This window comes from Notamacropus eugenii, chromosome 4 (genome assembly GCF_028372415.1).
Source record: "Notamacropus eugenii isolate mMacEug1 chromosome 4, mMacEug1.pri_v2, whole genome shotgun sequence".
NCBI lineage: Eukaryota > Metazoa > Chordata > Mammalia > Diprotodontia > Macropodidae > Notamacropus > Notamacropus eugenii.
Window position 1 is genome coordinate 231311258 of NC_092875.1, and position 24177 is coordinate 231335434.

The 24177-nt window shown below is 37.0% G+C and overlaps 1 long non-coding RNA gene and 1 pseudogene across 2 annotated transcripts in view; one reads left to right on the plus strand and one right to left on the minus strand.

The window, feature by feature from the left end:
* LOC140501037 (uncharacterized) overlaps positions 1–24177 on the plus strand; it is a 116891-nt gene that overhangs the window by 60059 nt on the left and 32655 nt on the right. The gene's annotated exons all lie outside the window — the stretch shown is intronic.
* LOC140498366 (beta-galactoside alpha-2,6-sialyltransferase 2 pseudogene) lies at positions 22889–23919 on the minus strand (annotated as a pseudogene).

Sequence of the window (24177 nt, forward strand, 5' to 3'; positions counted from 1 at the left end):
ACTTATTCTCTGGGCTAATTGCCCCAGGAGTAGCTGTGCTTACTATGGGCCCTGCTCTTCTCTCTCACTCAGTTCTGCTAGAATCTCATCCTGCACTGAAAGGCTGTGGAATCCCCACTGCCACTTCTGATTCAGTTTGCCCAGGGCTGTGCCTGCTCTGCTATGTCTGTGGCTAAATCTAAGCTGGTGCAGTCTGTGTGCTCTGTGCTTCCCCAGCCCTGTGCAACAGATTCTTCCTGTCAAACTTCCTGAGGTCTTGGGCTAGAAAGGTGCCACATTTTGTTGCCTAGTGGATTCTGTTACTCTAAAATTTGTTTAGATTCACTTTTTAGAGGTATTTGAAGGAGTTTATGGAAGACCTGAGGTGGGTCTGAACTTGCACTCTGCCATCTTGGCTCCTTGGTCTCTGTTTTGACCTTATGCAGGAAGACTTCTGCTCCTTTGTGACTATAATTGTTCCTTTTCATCTTGAGATTTCAACCCAGAACTGGGGGACTGGCAATAAAATTGCAAGATGGAATCCTTTCTTGCAACCAGTGCTAGTACAGGACTTCCTTGTGTTGTAGGTGTTCAGGTCTCTTACCATTGTTGGGTGATGGTCTGCTCTCCACCATTGTTGCTGCCACCACAGGCCAGTACTTCTGGCACCCACGCATTTCTGCCTCCTGGCCAGCCCCTATCCAAGTCTCCTAAGAATTTTTTTTTTTCGTTTGAGCTTTCCTGGGCTGAAAAAAAAGGACTCACTGTGACATTTTGTTGATTTTCCTACTCAGCAATTGATTTGGCTTGTGTTTTTAATTTGTTGTAGAGAGGATGTGTTAGGAGAACTCAGCAAAAGATGCTGGCTTTGTCTGCCATCTTGACTCTACCTATATACTCCTCCTTTATAGATGAGGAACTTGAGTACCATAGAGATGCAGGCCATTGTGTAAAGTTGTACAGGTTGTAAAGAAAGCCATGATTTGAAGCCAGGGCCTCTGACTCCAAATACAATGCTCTTTCCATTGTAGCAGGTTGTCTCTGGTTTGAGCAGAACTTGTTCAAGGAGTGTGGGAGGAGTGGTTAATGAACATAGTAAACTCTTCTTCTCCACCTTCAGAGAACTTTATTCCCTGCCCGAAAGGGGAGAAATAAGCTAAATGAACAGTCACCATAGCTTTAGCAGTGCCCTTACACCTCCTTCCATAATGTCCCAGTACATAGGGTCCCTTAATGTCTGAAGGAAGAGCACTGATGCCTATTTTTTTTTGGTGATAGGTATTAAAATAATGTTTTGGCAGGATCTTCATTTTGCACAATAAATAAAACATTTTATGAACCGCTTCTTACGTTGGCAGCCAAAAGAAAAACAAGAGTAACTGAACAATTCACTGTTCAGTTCAACAGAACAATGACTGTTACAACCTAAGTATCAGGTTGGCTTTTCTGATACACAATGAATGTGACCCTGGCCAGATTTATTAGATGTTATTTATAAGATGTTATTTATAAGCTGTGGCTGTAGAAAAGACTTAGATTCACCCACCCCCAACTTACTTTACGTTCCTATTGTTAAGCCAAGCCTTTAGTTACCTTCAGAGAATGCAAAAAAAGTTGTCAGGCTATTGAGGGGTTGGAGAACCTCAAGGCCACATGTGACTTTCTAGATCCTTGGGTGTGGTCCTTTAACTGAGTCCAAGTTTTACAGAATAATAATAGCTTTCTTTAAACTGTCTAGTAATGAACCCTTGTACACGTACAAATCTGAAGACTTCTCCCTTCTTAGGTCAGAATAATGCTATGTTGTTTCTGAACACAATGTAAGTACAGGATCATTGAATATTAGAATTGATCCTGGACTCACTATTTTCATCTATATCTAAACAGCCCGTCCTGCAGCTCAACTAGTGAGTTTTTGGCCTTCTGACTCCCAATTTATGATACTACAGGTATCAAATAATATATTGCACTGTCCATCTATGAAAACCAATCAATCAATATTTCTTAAATGATCATTGCACTCAGAACAGAATGCTAGGATAAAGCATCAATATAAATAGATATCATATACAATATTATGTGATTAGAACCTTAAAAAATTACAAAAATGCTATCCGAAGCCTGAAGAGGAAGGCCATTACCAGCTGGGGACAAGTAGGAGTCAAGAAAGGTTACCTGAAAGATGTACTATTTGAGTTGGGTGTTAAAGGATGAGTTAGGAGTAAAAGACCAAAATGAAGAAAGAGGGCATTCTAGACAGGAGAAAGGCTGAAAAACGTTCAATGCAATATGTTGTGAGGGCAGATTTGTCCACAGCAGTGAGGAATCTATGGAGGGGAGAAATATGAAATAGTTTTCATGGGTTTATAGTGGCAAGCGGCCTTAGAGGTCATCAATTCCAACCTTTATGTTTAACAGATGAGGAAACTAAGGCACAGAAGCTACTCAATGTAATTCAAATAGTAAATGTCTGAGATAGGATTTGAATTTTTCTAAGTATAAATTCAACATTCTGTTTATTGCACCATTTAGTTTCAAAGTTGCAGAAGTTCCTGAATGCCAGGCAATGATATTTACGCTTTATTCAGAGGCAATAAAGAGCTATTTAAGGTTTTTGAGCAGCGGAATCACATTACTATCTCTATGCATTAGAAAGATTATTCTTCCAGTGACATAAAGGAAGATTTGAAGCTGGTAATGAGAGTGAAGGTGGGGAAGCTTATAAAGAGGATGTTGCGATGGTTGGTAATGAGGACCTATCCTAAGTTGGTGACAGCATGAGAAGAGAGACATGAAAGAGATTTTGCAGCAATCAGATCCATAGAAATTCTATTAGAGGTAGTGGATAATCCTAAAATGATTTTAGAGGGAGACAAAGCATAGGGAGCAAGTTTCTTGTTGATTAAGCTGATCATCTCAGTGGTTACTGCTCATGACTCCCAACTTACTAGTTGTTTATTTCACATAGATCTTTACTTATTTATCGGCAAACATGCTGTATCCCTAGGATTGCCCCTATGTCCCTTAGAATGAAAGTATCTTAAAGACAGACATCTCTCTTTTGTACTAGTATCCTTAGTGCTGAATTCTGGTGCCTGGCCCATAATAGGAACTTTATAAGTTCTTGTTGATCAATTGATGGAATCTTAATAAGTCATGTGGATATCTCTTCTGGAAAGAAGAGATAATGAGTGGATGACTGTCAGAAAGTTTGAGAAATACGGTATAGTAGAGTTGCTCACATCAGATGGCCTCAGTTGTCTTAGTTGGCTTAGTGAAACAGGCTGCTAGGTCATCTATTCTAAGTGAGATTGCTTTGAAACATTGATTTATGGAAAATGACCACTAATCAGGCATTTTGTAAAAGACATCCTTTTCCAGGCGTCACTTGTGAGGTCTCTTCTAATTAAGCCTCTGTGATTCTGTGATCTACTCAGGGCCCTGATCAGAGATGAATTGACTCTAGCATATGATACTCTGACCTTCTGCTGAGTACTCTGCCATGTGACCACACAGAGAAATTAATGATGATGAGGATGATGATAAACAACTTCAAAGAACTGAAAGCAACCTAAATTGTCAACAGTAGAGAAATAGCTAAAGAAATTGTGATAATGTAATAAAGTAACATTAAGACTGAAGTAACCAGAATGAAAAAAATCTGGAAAGATCTTTATGAAATAACACAAAGCAAAAAATGAAACAGAAAGTCTAAATAAGAATAAATGACATCATTAGATAAGAATCAATGAGAATGAGTGGATGAGAATGAATGGAAAGAATATTGATGAATACTTAGAAGGGATGAATAACAAGTTCCTATCATGCTTTGTTTGTTAAAATAATTTAAGTGTCAGTTATTACTCACTAAGGTAAAATCATTGTATTGATTTTAAATATTAAAATTTTAATATATTATGCAAAAGAAAAAAATCCTCACTTATACATGCAAGTTCTATTTTGAATTCATATCTCACAGAGGCTACAAATTATGTTACTGTACCTTTAAGGATTCAAATAGAATGTTAAGTCAAGAAATTTGTACTGGCAGTTTAAAAAGTTAGTTGACAAATATCCAAATATTAAGTACTTCTCCCTCAGGGGTCAGGGATGCATGCGTTTTATTTGTGATTCAGAGCAATCTATGAGAAGACTGACAGGAAAGAGGAAAGGAGAAGCATTTTCCTTGTCTAAACTGAACTGTGATGATATAAAGACACTTTATAAAGAGAGTCTGAGTAACAGGGAAGTACAAGTTATATTTGGAAAGACATTTTCCTATGATTGCTGAAGAGAAGTTTTTTTTTAAATGACTAACTCTGAAGAGAAATATGAAGAAGATTTTAAGAGACTTTAATCAGTATTTGGAGTGAAACTAACGGTTTGAGACAATTTCCAGAAAAATGAAAATGAACCATGTATTGAGAAGATCATTGAGGGTTTGAGGTGATTATGTTAATAACATTTTTCATACATGGCTAAAATATCATAGCTTTTATATTGCATATATATTTATGTTTATTATCAATTCCATTTGTTAACATATCATATAATTCAATAATTTTTATATTTAATTATACATAAATAAGGGTAATTACTCATAGGAAAGGAAGTTTTTCCAGTTCATAAAAATAATGGTTTATTGAAATAGGGAGAGAATTCATAGTAATTAATGAGAAATGATTACAAGTTTGTTAATGAGAAATAAATTATCCAGATCTACTCTTAGATCACTATAGAATTCAAGGTTCAAGTAAAATCTATAACAATTAGTTGTCAAAGGGTGAAGTTAGGGGACATTTAAAAGAATGTGGTCAGACCCCAAGACATCTCAGTACATAGCGAATGGTCCACATCCTTAAACTTGTTACATGTGGACAAGCAATATCCCTCTCTTCCAACAATCTGCTACGTATATATGCAAATGTATGTAATATACACATACATGCAAACACACACATATATGCATGCATGTCTATGCTTCAAGGTGTATAAGGCATTTTGTTTTCTTTGTAACCTCATGTAGTAGAGAGTAGAATCATTACTTTTCTACATTTTTTGGGTGATTCTGACCGTATGGTTTCATCATTATAGGAAACTTCTGGAGTGGAAACTCCTCTACTGATGCAAGTCAGCAGCTCACCTATAACTTGTGGGAGTTACTTGGGACACAGATTTTAACTGACTTGCCCTAGGTCACATACTGACAGTCATGACTTGATCACAGAAACACAGTAACTTAATTAGAGGAGATCTCAGAAGTGATGCCTGAAAAAAGTATTTCCTCTACACCATGCCTGACTAGTGGTCATTTCTCATTAATCAGTGTTTCAAAACAATTCCATTTAAAGTAGATGGCCTACCTACTTATCTTACTAAGAAGAGTGAGACCATCTGAGTAGAGACCAACTCTACTCCATTACATTTCTCAAACCTTCTGAGAGTTATCTATCATTTATAAGATAATGATGATGATGGTGATAACTCACATTTATATAGCACCTACTATGTGCCAGACACTGTGCTAAGTGTTTTGCAAATATTATCTCATTTGATTCGTACAACACCCAGGGGCATAGGTGCCATTATTATCCTCATTTACAAATGAAGAAACTGAAGTAGATGCTAAATGACTTGCTCAAGGTCACACAGTTAATAATCATCTGAGGCTGGATTTGAACATGTTGTCTTCCTGACTCCAGACTCAGTGCTCCAACCATTGTACTACCTAGATGCTCTAAAGAGTCTTCAAGGGTTATTGTCTAAACTTTCATTATCTTGTAGCTAACTTGATCATGAGTCTCTTTGAGTTCAAATAAACTCAGTATGTAGTTGTTGGCCTAGCTTGTCCTGAAAAGCTTTTCGTGTTTTTGGGGACTGGTCGGAGCTTGGTCTTTGCAGGAGCAACTTTTCAGAATCCAGAATCACCTCCACAACTGAAAGGTGTATCAGAGTAGGACTTTAGTAAAAATACACACAAGACTAAGGGATTGGCAATTCTTCTATAAACAACTACTTTTCACTTCCTTGAAGATAATAGTTTTCTCATTTCATAATCCTCTTGACATTTTATGCTGTCAAAAGGAATACAGGCATAGAACTCAAGCCAACTAAAAATGAATTGAACTTCCTAAATCAAGAAAAACAAGGATAATTGAAACTGGCAAAACACTTTAGCCAATGAATTTAGTCTTCTCCCTGATCAAATCTTTCATCCATGTATCTAGTAAACAGAAAAATGGGCTCATGTAGCCTCTCTCTGGTCACCCCCCATGTATGTACAGAAATTGAATCAAATGTAATCACAAATAAATATACTGAAGTATGTAAATATAAGTAAACAGGTAGTTTAGGAGAAACAAGAAGTCAGGATTATGGATAGTTGGATAATCAATCCTTAGCTGTGATCTACCTGTTAATAGTGCATCATAGAAGTTTAGAGATTGGAAGGAATTTAGATGTCACTTAAATCCACTGATAAATTCAACAGAAGCCCAGAGACACTAAGTGATTTTCTGAATAATACAACTGGGAGGAAATCTCTTCGCTCCCAGCTTATCTCTCAACTATATCACAAACAAGTTCTAAGGTCAGAGGATCATAGATTTAGAGCTAGAAGAGGTCTCAGAGGCTGCCTAGACCAATCTTATTCATTTTAGAGATAAATAAACTAAGGTTCAAGACATTAGATAACTTACCTTTGGGTAAGTTTAGTATACACAAGTTGAATCCAAGGCCCTGGACTCCATCCAGAATTATTGCACTTTCCACTGTACCACAGCACCTCTAATGTGTGCAGTAGATGGAAATGATCTACATTTGATAAGTGAAAAGGAATCCAATTTAATGTGTTTTATGGCACATATATATATTAGAATATATGTATATGCATATACATATATCCACGTAGATGAATACACTTTGAATATATTATCAGTTTTTTAAAATTGCTTTTATTTAGTGGAACAAGGTACTCAACACAGAAGAGATTACAGAACTGCCTCTCTCTTATCTTCCCACCCCCATGCTGGCCAACATAGAAAATGGACTGGATAATCTCATAATTCTTTGACATACTGCTACATCTTGTGAAAATAAGTATCATGCGCTTTCATCTAGTGAAAGGCCAACACTTGAAAAAATTTTGGGTTGTATTGCTAGTATCTGCCTATACCATGTATGGGCAGTGTGAACTGGCATTTAACACGTTGACTATCTCTAGCAAATATTCTTTGGATGTAACTAGCAGTGCCAAAAAAGATATGTAAGAGTGACCTTTTTTGCTTAAAAAAATAGAGCCATGTCCTTATCAGACAAATAATGTCTTAAAAATGGGTTAGGTTGGAGAGAGCATTGGGGAGTGTGAACTGGTTATGACATTTTCATCATTCATCCTACTTGAAAAGGTCGCTGAATCATGCAGGCTTCCAATTTACTGGAACCATAGGCAGTAGAATTATTATTCTTCCTAGGAAGTAGAAACTGAAAAAAAAAAAGTCCATTGCCTTATTAGTAAGGCACCTTTGATCTCCCTTTTATTTTCTTAAATAATTCACTCTTCTTTCTGGAGGTCCTGCTGAATGGTATAGTGTACAGGCTTTCACAAAATCACGGGATGCTTAGATAATAAAACAAAATTCTTTGGCAAAGAGAAGATTGTTTACGCTTTTCTGTTATTGCTTACTAAAGGCCAGCATTCTACTTTAGAGTGATCAATATTCCTGAACTACACACTTTTTAGATGCCTAAAGGAAATGCAGCTATGTAGAGCTAAATGTTAACCCTCACTTTCCCTGATGAATGGTTATGTAGGTGTTTCTGCCTTTCTAAAGTTCAGTTTTGTTACCATGGAAAGTAGGAAGAGGCCACACTTGGGGCCTTATTCAGGAATAGCCGTAAGTATTATGGGAGTCAGAACAATGGTATTTGTCCATGTTTACATAGACTCATTTGTCCACAATCAATAGTGACTAGATACTGATGAGAAGATGTTAATCATGAAAAATAAAAAGAAAAGAAAGAATGAGGACAGAAGAGTCTTGCAGTAGCTGAACAGGACAAATTTCATGACTAATAGCTGTTGCCAGATCTAAGTACTTGTGGTATAAAAAAAGGGGCAGAAATCCCATCTTGACTTTGTTGGAGTTTGTACTTTCAGGACCCCATTCCCAGATTCATCATATTGTGTGATGAGGTGAAGGCCGTACCCTTGCCCCTTATGTCTAGCTTATGGTTATCTAGGGAAGGGCGAGGGTGAGTGGGAGATCAGGAATAGAAAGCCAAGGAAAACTAGGATTAAATATGACCAGAAGTGAGTTAGGACAGTTTTGTATGATTTGTTACCAAACGCTGAAGCCTGAACTTTGTGTTTGAATTTATCCTGTGGCTAGAGCATCGCTGGAAGTTTGCCATTATCTACCTATCCTGAGAGCAGTAAAAATTACCAGCATTGAAACAAATATTTCCTGACTTACCTCAGAACTACAAAGAAATGCAGAAGCCCTAGTCAACCCATTCTGACTTTATGACTTGATAGGAACATTACATAAATATTGTAATGAAGAACTGTGTGCTACAGGTGATACTGGCAGGTCTGTCTCAATTAGTATTCTATAATCTATAATTCTCTGACCTAGGAATATTAATAATCCATGGAACCATCTGAATATTTCCCAAAACAGCAAATGACACAAGCCTCCAAATCTCTCAAACCTTCACGTATTATCTTTTAGGCTATTTGAGTGTTTCCATTTTCTTATGTTCCAGAATTTTGGAAGATGCTTTCATTGCAATCTTCTCAGCAAGAGTTCAAGAAAAATAATTCTTTCTATCCAAGTCACAAGGCAACTTTCCTTACCAGCTTCTGGTGGCAGAAATCATAGTGATTTTCAAGGTTCTAGAAGAAAAAAATTCATGTTGAATAAGAGGAGACAAGGGGTAATCAATACCTAGAGGCTTACAGGGTTGAAGCACTATTGTACCAAAATTCTAAATGAAACTTTGGAGCTATTTAACTTCTTTCTCTAACTGCTGTCATCCAAATATATCACAATAGGTGCAAATCTCATACTTGAGATGTTTTCCCTGCTACTTTCATTCCTATTCATCTCTGACCTATCTCATTTCTTCAACTCATCTCTTCCACTATATCCTAGAAGTCCCATCCCATCATTATCAAACTCCTCTTTCATCCTCAGTCTTTTCCTTGAAAAATTGTTCAATTTCAACTCAATTCAACGAACATTTAAGTGCCTACCATAAGCAACCACACTCAACATTATATATAAAAGCAAGGATGAAACAGACGGCTTTCTTTGTCTTCTTCATCCTTCCCACATGTAGGTGTGCAAAAGATATCTATCTTATAAAGTAGAATTTCGTGAAATAAATTCTTTTCACATTTTGAGAAGAGTTTTTTAGCTCCACTTACAAATTCAACTGGTCCCAGAGTTTTCTTGCCCCTCACCTTTGGGGGTTCATTACTGGATTGATCATTTTTTAATGATATCAATTTGTTTAGGATATCCACTTTCTTTTTTTTTTAAAGTTATATGTTTTATATTTTTGCAGTTACTTATCCACTTGCTTTAAATTCTCAGCTTTATAGGTAATTTGAGTGTAGTTTCTGATTATTTTCATTATTTCCATCTGATTTTTTTTTGCCAATTTACTGTGATCAGCTTTATAATTTTACTCATTTTTTCTCTCTTAAAATATAAAATTAGCTAGTTTTTTTTCAGTTTTTCTTGTTTTCTTTTAAAATAATTCTTAAAATTTAATTTTTTTTCAGTTAGTAAAAATCTTCCTTCTCTCCTTTCTACACATTCTCCCAATTGACAAAGAAATGAAAATGAATCTCCTATTACAGGTGTTTATAAGCAACAAAACAATTTTCATTTTCCATGTCTAAAACCAAATCAAATCAAAACAAATCAGTTTCATTTTAGATTCTGAGTCTTCAACCTCACTGTCAGAGGTGGGTAAAATGTTTCATCTTTAGTCCTCAGGGATCATGGGGTTATCTAAGTCTTTCAAAGTTGTTTGTCTTTATGAACTTGTCGTCATTGTATAAATTATTCTTTTGCTTCTGCTCACTTCATACAAGTCTCCCTAGGTTTTTCTGAGAATAAATCTCCTTATCATTTCTTATTGAATAGTATTGTTCCATCATATATATATATATATATATATATATATATATATATGTATGTATGTATGTATGTATATGTATATATATGTATATATATGCATATATATGTATATATGCATATATATATGTGTGTGTGTATCATAATTTATTCAGTCATTCCACAGTTAAAGTGCATCTCTTAAGTTTCCAATTCTTGCTATCACAAAGAATTGCTATAATTATTTTGGTACCTACTTAGCTAGAGTTTTGTTATGCTTAGTACTCCTTAGCTTCTCTCCCTCTAATTATATCTTCTCCCCTTTCCTTCCTACTCCTCTATTGAGTAAAATATATTTTTGAACCCAAGCATCTATGTTTTCTTCCCTCTTATGACCAGTTCAAACGAGAATGAGGTACAAGTGTCAGCTGTTCCCTCATTCCTTTTTCCTTGTTTGTGCAGACTTCCTACTTGTGTTCTCTACTTATGTGAGACAATTTTCCTAACTTTTCTTTTCCCTCAGTGTATTTTTCTCCCCTTTCTTTTCTATTATTCTTATATCATCAAGTCATAACAGAAGCTCTCCTAAACACTCTGTATAATTAGAGTTCCTCCATGATCATTGATGATGACAGGGTTCAGAAGAGAAACTTGTTTGTATTAGCATGCAAACAACTTATCTGTTCTTAGTCCCTAATTAATATTTGTGCATATTTGTCTTTTTATGTTTCTCTTGTACTTATGTTTGCACTTTAAAGTGTCTATAAAGCTCTGGTCTTTTCATCAGGAATGTTTGGAAGTCCTCTTTTTCATTAAAAATTCATTCCCCTTCCTCATAAGATTATACTCAGTTTAGTTGGGTACATTATTCTTGGCTGTAGGTCTATGTTCTTTGTCTCTTGGATGATCACATTTGAGGCTCTCTGCTACTTTATAGTGGTGGATGCTAAATTGTGTGTGATCCTTACTGTGACTCCTTGGTACTTGAATTCTTTTATTCTGGATGCTTGCAGTATTTTTTACTTTGATGTGGAATCCCTGGGTTTTGACTTTAATGTCTCTAGGAGTTTTCACTTTTTTTCAGGAGATAGATAATAGATTTTTTTCTATTTCTACTTGGCTATCTCTTTCTAAGAGACCTGAGATTCTTTTATGATTTCATGAAATATGATATTTAGATGATTTTTGCTATAGCTTTCAAATAGTCCAGTGACTCTTAATTGTTATTCATCATTCTATTTTCCATATTAGTTTTTTTTATTAATTTATTTAACTGTTAACATTCATTTTCACAAAATTTTGGATTCCACATTTTCTCCCCTTTTGTCCCCTCCCCCCACCCCAAAACACCGAGCATTCTAATTGCCCCTGTCTGCCAATCTGCCCTCCCTCCCTCCCCACCCCTTCCCTTTGGAAGGCAAGCAATTCAATATAGGCCAGATCTGTGTAGTTTTGCAAATGACTTCCATAATAGTAGCGTTGTGTAAGAACTAATTATATTTCCCTCCCTCCTATCCTGTCCCCCATTACTTCTGTTCTCTCTTTTGATCCTGACCCTCCCCATGAGTGTTGACCTCAAATTGCTCCCTCCTCCCCGTGCCCTCCCTTCCATCATCCCCCCAACCCTGCTTATCTCCTTATCCCCCACTTTCCTGTATTGTAAGATAGGTTTTCATACCAAAATGACTGTGCATTTTATTCCTTCCTTTAGTGGAATGTGATGGGAGTAAACTTCATGTTTTTCTCTCACCTCCCCTCTTTTTCCCTTCACTAAAAAGTCTTTTGCTTGCCTCTTTTATGAGAGATAATTTGCCCCATTCCATTTCTCCCTTTCTCCTCCCATATATTTCTCTCTCACTGCTTGATTTCATTTTTTTTAAGACATGATCCCCTCCTCTTCAGTTCACTCTGTGCACTCTGTCTCTATGTGTATGTGCATGTGCGTGTGCATGTGTGTGTGTGTTATCCCACCCTGTACCCAGATGTTGAATAGTTTCAAGAGTTACAAATATTGTCTTTCCATGTAGGAATGTAAACAGTTCAACTTTGGTAAAGTCCCTTATGACTTCTCTTTGCTATTTACTTTTTCATGCTTCTCTTCATTCTTGTGTTTGAAAGTCAAATTTTCTTTTCAGCTCTGGTCTTTTCATCAAGAATGCTTGAAAGTCCTCTATTTCATTGAAAGACCAAGTTTTCCCCCAAAGTATTATATTCAGTTTTGCTGGGTAGGTGATTCTTGGTTTTAGTCCTAGTTCCTTTGACTTCTGGAATATCCTATTCCACGCCCTTCGATCCCTTAATGCGGAAGCTGCTAGATCTTGTGTTATCCTGATTGTATTTCCACAATACTTGAGTTGTTTCTTTCTAGCTGCTTGCAATATTTTCTCCTTGATCAGGGAACTCTGGAATTTGGCCACAATGTTCCTAGGAGTTTCTCTTTTTGGATCTCTTTTAGGCGGTGATCTGTGGATTCCTTGAATACTTATTTTGCCCTCTGGTTCTAGAATCTCAGGGCAGTTTTCCTTGATAATTTCATGAAAGATGATGTCTAGGCTCTTTTTTTGATCCTGGCTTTCAGGTAGTCCCATAATTTTTAAATTGTCTCTCCTGGATCTATTTTCCAGGTCAGTTGTTTTTCCAATGAGATATTTCACATGATCTTCCATTTTTTTCATTGTTTTGGTTTTGTTTTGTGATTTCTTGGTTTCTCATAAAGTCATTAGCCTCCATCTGTTCCATTCTAATTTTGAAATAACTATTTTCTTCAGTGAGCTTTTGAATCTCCTTTTCCATCTGGCTAATTCTGCTTTTGAAAGCATTCTTCTCCTCATTGGCTTCTTGAACCTCCTTTGCCAATTGAGTTAGCCTAATTTTCAAGGTGTTATTTTCTTCAGCATTTTTTTGGGTCTCCTTTAGCAGGGAGCTGATCTGCTGTTCATGCTTTGACTTCATGTCTCTCATTTCTCTTCCCAGCTTTTCTTCCACCTCTCTAACTTGATTTTCTATGAGTCCTTCTATGGCCTGAGCCCATTGAGTGGGCTGGGATATAGAGGCCTTGACTTCTGTGTCTTTGCCTGATGGTAAGCATTGTTCTTCCTCATCAGAAAGGAAGGGAAGAAATGCCTGTTCCCCAAGAAAGTAACCTTCTATGGTCTTATTTCTTTTCCCTTTTCTGGGCATTTTCCCAGCCAGTGATTTGACTTCTGAATATTCTCTTCACACCCACTTCGCCTCCTGATCCTCCCAGCCAGAGCTTGGGGTTTGAAATTTAAATGCTGCTTCCAGCCTCAGGGCTTTGGGCAGGGTCAGGGCTGCTATTCAGTGTGTGATTAAGTTCAGGTGCTCAGGTAGGGGCAGGGCTGCCTCACGGGCTCAGTTCCCTCAGGGGTTTTATGCAGAGACCTTCAACAATGGATCCAGGCTCCTGCCTGCTTGGGGAGCCCTGGTCTGCTCCCGTCTCCGCTGTTGCCTCCCGAGGGGGCCTGAGTTATGGGGGCACCCCACTCCCCTCTCGACCCGCCAAAGAGACCCTCTCACCAACCCCTGTCACCTGTGGGTGGAGGGACCTGTGTGGCTGCTGGAGATCCCGTCCCTGAAGCCCGCTCGTATCTTTTCCTCTCGGTGCCGTGGCCACGGCAGGGCTGTACTCAGCTCCCAGTCCCGGCACCCAGTCCGTGGTGTGAAGGACCTTTTGCGAGAGGTTTGCAGGTCTCTCTGGAACAGAAATCTCCCTCACTCCAATGTTCTGTGGCCTCTGGGTGCAGAATTCACCGTGAGTTACTTTTTTGTAGATGTTCTATGGGTTGTGGGTTCGGAGCTATGTGTATGTGCGTCTTTCTACTCCCTTCCATATTAGTTGTTTTTGCTTTGAGGTAGTCTATACTTTTTTTTTCCTACTTTTTCAATCTTTTGACTTTTTATTTTTAATATTTCTTTTTTCTTGGACTTTCTTACTTCTATTTGATCTATTCTAATTTTCAGAGAGTTTATTGCTTGGGCAAGGTTTTGTACCTTTTATCCCAAGCTATTAATTCCTTTTCTTATTTTTCCATAGATCTATTTTCCTTTATGATTTTTTCCTCTAGTTTTTTTGATATTTTAATTTTTAAAAATTTTACAGAAATGCTAAAACTTAAATATATAACAAGAAAAGAAAAATAAGCATTATAAACTTAAATATTTAAACTTAAATATAAAACAAGAAAAGAAAAAAGTGCATAGGAAAACACTGGAAAAGATTCAAAATATATAACAATAACTTATCATTTCAAGAAAGTCTATATATTAAATATTGTGTGTTAAGTTGAAAGCCGTTCATCTTCTCTCTGCTTCTTTATATGTTTTCTTTTGTTCTCTGCAGTACACTTTTCACTTTGTCCTTTTTTCCCCATTCCTCCCCTCTACCCATCACTAAGGCTACAACTGAGCATGGATGTATCTATATCTATCTATCTATCTATCTATGTATCTATCTATCTATCTATCTATCTATCTATCTATCTATCTATCTATCTATCTATCCATCCATCCATCCATCCATCCATCCATCCATCCATCCATCCATCCATCCATCCATCCATCCATCTATCTATCTATCTATCTATCTATCTATCTATCTATCTATCTATCTATCTATCTATCTGTATCTTCCTTAAGATTCTGGATCTTCTTTTCCAATTGACTGACTCTTGTCACCATTTTCTTATATTATTCTTATTTTTCTTTTTAATTTTTCCTCAATCTCTCTCATCTGATTTTAAAGTCTTTTTAAAGTTCTTCAATGAATTATTTTTGGGGGGCAGGTGATCATTTGACATTACTGCTTGAGGTAGAAGAGGGTTTCTTTGTTTCAGTATCCTCCTCTGAAGGTAAGTCCCAATGTTCTCTGTTCCCATAGTAGCCCTCTATGTTGGATTCTTTCTCCTTTGCCTGTGCATTTTTTTTGTAATAATTTAGTTTTCATAATCACCTCTAGTCCTGGGGTATGGTGCCTCTGACCCCTGTTCCTCTTCAGTTTAATTCCTTTAATTCAAACCAAGATCTCCAGCCTCCTGAAAATGCCCATAGTCAGCAGAATCCCTGCCCCACTGCTTCTGCACTCACCAGGCCTGTGCTTGTTCCTTCTTGCCTGCTGCTGCTGCTCTCTGCAGCACAGCTGGGTCTAACATTCCTCGTCAGCAGAGGTTCCCTAGATCTTCTCTGGGTCAGACGCCCAGCTCCCGTCATTATCCCCACCAGTAAAAGTTCCTGTGACAGGGAAAGATAGCCTCCCAACCCAGCTAACCCCAGGGTTTGTGGCTTGTTGTTTAAGCAGATTGGGGTTAGTTGTTAAAGTGAACCCTAGGCTGTAGGTGTTTATTCTTCACAGGGAGGAAATCTATTCCTGGGATTTTCCTTGAGGTCTTCTCTGATGGTCCCAAGAGGACCTCTGTTCTGCCCTTACTCTTATTTGTTTCCACAGCTCAATGTTCACTCATTCCTCTACTTTGTTTTTTTTTTATTTCATTTAGAAAAATATTTGAGAGTCTTAAAAATAATTCATTTCATCTCTTTTAGAAAATCTAGAATTTGTGCCCAAGCTGTGTTGTTTTTTTTTTTTTTGAGACTTTCCTTGTAGTCTTTTTTGGAGTCATTCTTCTGATTTTGTTTCTTGAGTGTCTCTGATCCCTTATTAATTTTTTATGGTGGGGTCCTCTTTTGTTCATCCAGCCTACTTCCTGTCTTTGGACCTTATGCTAGGGTTAGGCTATGTGTACTTCTTGAAGGAATGTCTCAGTTGGTGCCACTGCTGCTTTCTTGAGTATTGTGTCCTTCACAGATCTCAGTAGCTGCTCAGCCTGGGGACCTTCAAGCTTTCAGTGTTTCCAACATTACCCAGTGATTCCAAAGATTCAGGGTGAAGTCTCATTGCTGCCCCATTGGCAGCAGGGACTTTATAAGTCCCTGACTTGACTCTGGATTTGAGCAACAGATCTATGTGCTTGCCTTGTTTGGAGTTTCAGTTGGCAGACTGTTCTTGGACTTAGTTAGTATTAGCCAGCTGAAATTCTGTGCTGCTTCATAATGATAGAACTGTAGGCTCCTCTTTGATCTGGGGCTTTTGCCTTGGTTATCCAGACTAAGTTGGAAGCTGAAACAAAAACTCTATTCTGCTTCTGGGATCAGTCACCTACCTGTAACTTGCTTCTGAATTGCATAGGCTAAGACCAAGACAGCTTCTCAGCTTGGAATGTCCCCTCTTCAGTCTACTCAGGATCTATGGTCAGGAAATTGGGCAGTGAACAAAAGAGTGGTCATTTGGAACCTATTTCTGCACCATACACAACTGCCCTCATGTATTGCCCAGGCAATATTCACAGCACTGAGGATAGCTATGAATATGCCTGCATAGTTCTCAATTGCAAAGTCTAAAAGACTCTCCATATAGAGAGCAGAAGAAAAACAATTATTCAGATACCAAAAAGCCAAAGCCCAGACCCAGAAATCCAAATCCATCATAGTAGCCATGAAGTCAATATACATTAGCACTGCTGGGAACAAAGGCTTTCCCAAGCCTTCACCTACCTGCCAGGTCCTTCCCAGAAACAAAAACTCAGGAGCCATGCTGTATCTGCTGGCCTGTGCCATCTCTCCTCTGCCCAGACTGCTCTCACTAACTTCCTCCTGGTTCTGCCCCACCTTTCCTGTTCCATCTGTTCAGCAAACTCCTCCCCCCACATGTGACTTAGGTTTCCAGGTGATTTAAGCAGATCATATGGACCTATTAATGAGTGGGAAAAATCTTTCCATTTAAATTGCCATTACACCTCTATGCTGCATCTTAGACTTCTTGCCCTGGCAAGCAGTTTCTTCCTGTGATGGAGTGCCCTGCACAGCACACTCTTGCCTGTTTTTGCATACTTTGTATGTCTCTCTGTGGTGACCAGGGCTGGAAAAAAAATGACTCCCTGTGATATTTTCTTAGATTTCCAGATCAAGATTCAACCTAGTGCATTTTCTAGACATAGGAGGGATTTACTTATTTTTAAAACTTTTATGTATTTATTTTTATATATTTGGAATGGTTTATTTATAATTTTTGGTGGTGATGGGGGTGGGGGAAGTTCTTGCTGTGCATTTTCCAGGTATTTGTCATCTTGTTTCTGTTTCCATTTCTTAATTTTTTAAAATTGGTCCATAGATTTTGTTTTCATTTTTATTTATTTCCCATTTGATTTTTCAAAATGTCTTCTTTTGGCTTTTGGGGGGACTGTTAATTTTTTAAAGCAGATAAAGAGGGATTTATCCAGGTTATACCATGACTTCTTTCCCTTCACTCCCAAATTACAATTGCTACGTATAAGTGAAGAATGAGAAAGTACCCCAAGTTGGTACATTAAATCTTTAATTTAATTTAATTTAATTTAATTTAATGTACCAAGTTGGTACATTAAATCTTTAACTTGGGGGGATTAGGTAAACAAAAAGGTATGGAGGGAATCAGAAATGCAGGGCAGCATGACAGAAGAAAGAAAGAGTCCAGAGACAAGTAGTCTCAAGTCATATAGATCCTGTTTTTCCAATAGCCTATTGAACTCTAGACTTACATGGCATCTAGTATTTGAGGATTAAAAAAAATTGCAGGAAAGGGGAATTGTTCTTCTGACCTGGAAAACCATCACTATTCACATCAGTTAATGTTGTTAGCACATAGGACAAACCTTTGGGAGGAAGAGGAAAGAGGACCTTAGCTCACTACACCTGATATTAGTCTTTAAAAAATTCTTAATTCTTATATCCCTGGAAGATTCTCAATAGAAGTGTCATTAGCATTAACATATTCTTGGAGTGTTCTTTCTAAGCTACATGAAAAATCTGAGGACCCTTAGGCTTAATTCAGAGAAAGCTGTATTTCAGCACACTGGTATTCTTATACTTATTCTCATATACTTATTCTCCTGGACTGGTTTAAATAGCTGTTACAGGTTGATAACATTAGATGCAGAACTGTCAGTATGGTCTGAAAGAGAAAAAGAAGTGTGGGGGGGGGGGGGCACAGTTGTATCCAGGGCAAGGTCTGTCCCTTTAGCACTTTTGACTTATTTGTGACAGGAGATGCCATGAGGTTACCTGAGTTGTTCCCCATTTCGTAACTAGATATATAGAAACAGACTAAAACATAGCAGGATTTCAAAACCTCGAGCGGACTTTGTTGCCAGCATTCTGATGTCTCATTTAACCTGTGCAGCTGATATTATAATTGCTAAAAGTTCCCATAGCACTCAGAAATCTCTTTGTAGATAATACATAATGGCATATATCTAGCTCCTTTTCACTGAGTGACAATACGCAATTGAGTTCTAAGCTAGTTTTTTTGTTCTGTTACTTTGGATTTGAAGTGAAATTTCACAGTTGCTTTGACTTTCTTTTATTATCAACAATTAATATTTATGTACTATTGTTGAAATTTCAGATTTCTTCCTTAGGAAAACTTTTTTTATATCCTTTTACTATTTACCTATTACCGAATGTTTTCCTTGGTCATAACATGTCAATTCTTCATAGAGAGTGAGACAAAAATCTTAATGTACCTTAAAACTGAGCTACAACTTTTGAGGCATCCTGTATATCTGAAATAATGGATTTTTATCAGAGATATTTGATGAGAAAATTTTTCCTCACTTCCCCTATTTGACCATCTTTTTCTTGACCATTTTTTCCTATATTATTTCTGTTCTTGCAAACCTTTCCAACTGAATGTAATTCCAATTATTTTATCCTTTATTATAACCTCTATCAATCATTCAACAAGCACTTATTGAGCACCTATCATATGCTAGATCCTGCACTTCACATTGTGAGTACAAAGCCAAAAATGAAGCATTATTTCTTTCAAGGAGTATGCAAGTAAAATGAACACAGAAATGTTAACAGTATCTCTATATTGATATGTACATATATATTCAGGAAATTAAAAAAAAAATCTTAGTGCAATTTTAAATTTTAATAACTTCAGAATTTCAAATGCTACAAATTTACAAAAAGCAGCATTTGAAAGGTTAATTATTTAAAATATTGGTATATTCAAATTAAAATTTAATTCAACCACTATGTTGCTCAAGTTGATTTTGAACTTTGTAAAAACTTTCATCAGCTGTGGCTCAGTGATTGAAAGGATCGCATTTGTTATTCTAGATTTAAGATAATGCAAATAATTGTTTTTATGCAAACATGATGTTTTGAAGTGATTCCACAAAAAAAAATTTAGTGAAGATAGATCAAATGACCAAGGAGGCTATGCAAGATAGCCTCCTCTACCAATCCACTTGTCCGAGAAAGTTTCATCCAGAAGAAACTCTTGTGTATATAATGCATAGTTATAGGGTGCCCCCATGTTGTTAACATCAGAATTATACTTTTTATTCAAAATGAAAAAAATAAGTATTAAAGAAATTGAAATAAAGTTTCAAAGAATTTTTGGATGAATTTGTAGCACTTATATTTTTGAAGTTATTAAAACTTAGAAGTACACTAAGATATTTGGACATCTAATGGACCTGATAGATTAGATAGATAAAGATAGATAGGATGGACAGATGACAGATTAGATAGAATATTTATAAATGGGTGGATGGATAGATAAATAGATTAGATAGAAGAAAGATTAGTTAGAAAATAGATAGATAGAGAGAGAGATAGATAGGTACATAGACGTCTTGCATATCTAACTATATATAAACCAGCTTAGATAGACTCTCCTCATGTAGATCACAGAAACTTTGAAAGACTTCTTGCAAAGACAGAGTCTTTCTATTTCCCCAGAATCTCTTATAGGCATTCAAGAAGATTTAGTTTGTTTGGGAGCTCCAGGAGCATGAGGAGAATATTTTCTGTATTTGGGAAGTCATAAAATAATTGGGACAAAGTAAAGTAATTAAATATGTTAGCTTATGATAAAATTTAAACTTTGTATACCTTACATAATTTTAATATGCAGATCTCTCTTTTTGCTGAATTTATTTTTACAAAATTTGATATTGAGTTCATAAGATTTTTACATGTATTTTTAAATTCTTTACCACGAATCATACTTTATGTTGTATATTAAGGTAATCAAGCAGTCCATTTTTCTAAGTCTAGGCTTTTTAATAATCTTTAGATTTTTAATGGGACTGAAATCAGACAATTTCTAGGCTATTAAAGCATGTTGACCTCCATCTCATCTTTTAGATAAATTTCTAAACCTTTCATGATTTATGACAATGGTTCAAGGTTGTTTTGCAATATTTTGTCTCAATTTGGAAATTTCTGTAATTTCAGAACAATCCTCATTATATCAACATATTAGTTCATCATTCCCTTTATGAGGATATAATGGCAAGTAAAATAGAATCTTTTGCTATTTTTGTTTTACTAAAGGTAAATTTGATTTACTGATTTGTTGAATCTGTTTGAATTGTGATTGAATAATGTGATTGGGGAGGATCTTTCCCACCCATTGATGGGCCTGCCCATTGTGAGAAGCTTGATTAGGGGAGTTGTTTTGTAGGAGGACCCCAAGTAACTTTTATTTTCTATTTAGAAACTGCTTGAAAGGTTTGCAATGCCCTCTGGCTCTAAAAAAAAAAAAAGATATAAATACTCTGAGTTGAGGTTTTACTTTTGGGCCTTAGTTTTTGGTAAGAAGGTTTGAATGCCAGATGAAGACTCTGAGAAGCCACTAAGGAACCCCCCACCCCACCCCCCCAGCTTTGAGAATCCGGATGTTATGTTTCCCTCTCTGGTAATGAAGACCAGACAGCTATACCTTTCTGTTGAGTTATGGACAGGCAGAGGAAGCCATGTTTGCTGACTACTTTGAGGCTTCTTGACTGGAAGTTTTTGTTTGACCAGATGAGGACCCTGGGAAGTTGCTCAGGATCCCCCTTGGCTTTGGGAACCTAGATGCTGTGCTTCCCTCTCTGGTAACTGTAGTCAGATAGTTGGGGTCCAACTGTCTGTTGAATTCAGGCAGAGGAAACCTTGTCTGCTGATCTTTAATTTCTCTATATTTTCTTTGAAGCTCAGGGTGTTGACGCCCCTGAAACAGTTGCCTTTCATTTTATGAATGCAGTTCTAAGAACCTGTGAGAGCAGGCTCTCTTGTGTATATTGGGGTGCTTACTGATACAGAGGGCAAGACTTCCAGGTCCAATGGAAGTAAAAATCTCCCAAGCAAGTTTTGAGGGGATGTTTATATTCTTGGGAAAATGTCAAGATTTTATAGGTCCACCTGGACCTATTCTGACTATTGTATTAGTATAGCCATGCATGGAAAAGTTTCATCCATAAAAATGTCTTTTTGAATCCTGAGTACTGTATTTTTTTTTCTTATACATGACAACATTTTTTTCCTTTATGAAATGATTTGCAGCTTTATTTCCCCCCAATCTTCTTTTTATTCTTCCAACTTCAGGAAGATATTTCCATATTTTACAGAGGAATAAAAAACAACCCCTTCTGCTTCTAAGTTCCTCTGAATGTTTTGTTTATTATTTGAGAATTGAATAGAATGTTTTGCTGCAAAAGTTGGTCAGTTCTTCGCATTGCTTTTCACTTTCAAACACATTTCCTTTTGCCTTTTGGTGCTTCTGATTCTGTTTCATTATTGACTTGAATTATCCTTAAATTTCTGAATTTCCCCCAACCAACAGTTGTTACAACTTTAACATCTTTAACTTAAACTTTAAAGTACATCTTTTTTTTAGAAAAATTTATTTGAATGAAACCAGAAAGTTTAAAAGTATACATACACACAACAGAATTTCCAAAGGGTGATTTAACTAGAATGCTACAATTCAACTAATGACTAATCTTGAATAGTAGTTGTTGTGTTTGTCCTTCATTTTTGAAGAGGACCATGACATCAGAGGAATGATGACATGACTTCCACTTGGCTTTGTTTTTGGTGAGGGAGAGCTGTGTAAGGTCACCAAGCCTCACTTTCTTCTCCTGAACCATCTGCTTGCCTCAGTTTTCTGATCTGTAAATTGAGCTGGAGAAGGAAAAAGCAAACCATTGCAGTATCTTTGCGAAGAAAATCCCAGTCAGAATCATAAAGAGTTGGACACAAGAGAAACTAATGAACAAGAAAAGTAATAATAGCCCACTTCTAAAAGATACAAAGCACTTTCCTCGAAAAAAAAAACAAAAAACAAAATCCCTGAAGTGGAAAGTGTTGTATGATTCTCCCCATTTTATGGAAGACAAAATAGAGACTCAGACCTAGAAAAGTTAAACTGACTTGCCCAAACTTATGCTATTAATTGCCAACAGAGTTAGAATTAAAACCTATATACAGGCTGTAAGACCAACATACTAAAGTGAGATGTTTTTGTACCTTTAGGACCTACTCAATTTCCTCCCTAAAGAATTCTTATAGAAAGTAGACTGTAGAGATGCAGTGTGATATAATGGAAATAAATGGATTCAAAGGGTAGGGACTGGAGCCTTGGGTTTTTATAATAATCTTTATGGGGAAAATGCTGAGCCTGTGATTTCCCTGATATAGTAAACTCCTAAATGTGGAGCATCTTCTTTGCAATTTATAGTCTGTAAAGAGTTGCCTACACTTAGGCCCCACAATACCAAGATGTTAGGGAATTTGCCTAGGGACATACAGTCCAGATGTGTTGAAGGTGAGATGTTTTCCTAACTCTCCAAGTATTCATGTTGCCTATCAACATCTAAGCCTCAGGGTCAAAATTTCACCTGTCTGGTTCTTCAATTCCTTCTTGTGTAAAATACAGCTTTCACTAGATGGTCTCACAGATCCCCTATGGCATACCACAGGATCTGATTTCCTGACTCAGTCAGATGAAAGATACAAAACTAAATCTATTTCTTCCCCCAAGGAGGAGTTCAGGATTGCACCTGCAGATATGACTACTGCACAGCTACCCAAACCTTGAGGATAAAGTTTGCTGAGGGGCACTTGAGGGACATGCTTCTCCCAGCTGAGGTCTGAAAAGATGGCCTCCTTTCCATCCAGAGTCGTCACAGTCACACGGTCCCTGAGCTCACTGGTGTTCTGTTTTCCCCTAAACCTCACCCTACGCTTATTGGTGGTGAGATAATCTTTCATTGCTTTTTGTAGGCACGGATTTAATGTTTTTGAAGAGACATTTCCTTTCCAAAGCTGGTATAGAAAGGACTTAGACGTGGTGGAATAGAGTCTGTCCCGGTGGGGCAACTGCTGGCTTCTCCTGTGACTTGAGATCATTTTCTTTTGATTGTTTCTAATGCCCCCTTGCTGAAGCTCCTCACTGAGGGGTCCAAACTTCACCATTTGCTGGCCACCACTGCACGACATAGGTTGGCCCAAAGTAAAAAATTAGTCATGGTCTACTTGATAGAAAAGGAGAGGTGATTTTTCTCTTGTCTGAGAAGGAAAAAACTCCTCGTTTTTCAAATTATCTTTCACTTCAGTCCATTTCTGAAGGCTATTGGGACCTAAGTTAAACGAATCAAAAGGTCTCCATTAGCACCTCATTCCCATCAATGGTTTCAGAAAAGTATGGGTCATGCATGGCACCCATAATTGATCTCTGTTTTCCTTGGATAAGTAGGATTCTTTTAGTTTCAACATATGAGAAGGAACTTGGAACTGGTTCCACAGTGTTGCTATCTGTGAAATAGATGAAGATAACTTAAAAAAAGACACCTCAAGCAAATATCCCAAAGAGCATTAGTTGTTTCCATTGTTTCAAGTTCAATTTCATGGCAGAGCCCATATCAATGCTTCTATGTCCTGAAGTAGTGGCAGGCAACCTTTTCATGCTTCTCTTGATTCTTGTGTTTGAAAGTCAAATTTTCTTCTCAGCTCTGATCTTTTCATCAAGAATGCTTTGAAAGTCCTTTATTTCATTGAAAAATCATTTTTTCCCCTGAAGTATTACACTCAGTTTTTCTAGGTAGGTGATTCTTGGTTTTAGTTCTAGTTCCTTTGCCTTCTAGAATATCATATTCCATGTCCTTCGATCCCTTAACATAGCTGCTAGATCTTGTATTATCCTGATTGTATTTCAACAATACTTGAATTGTTTCTTTCTAGC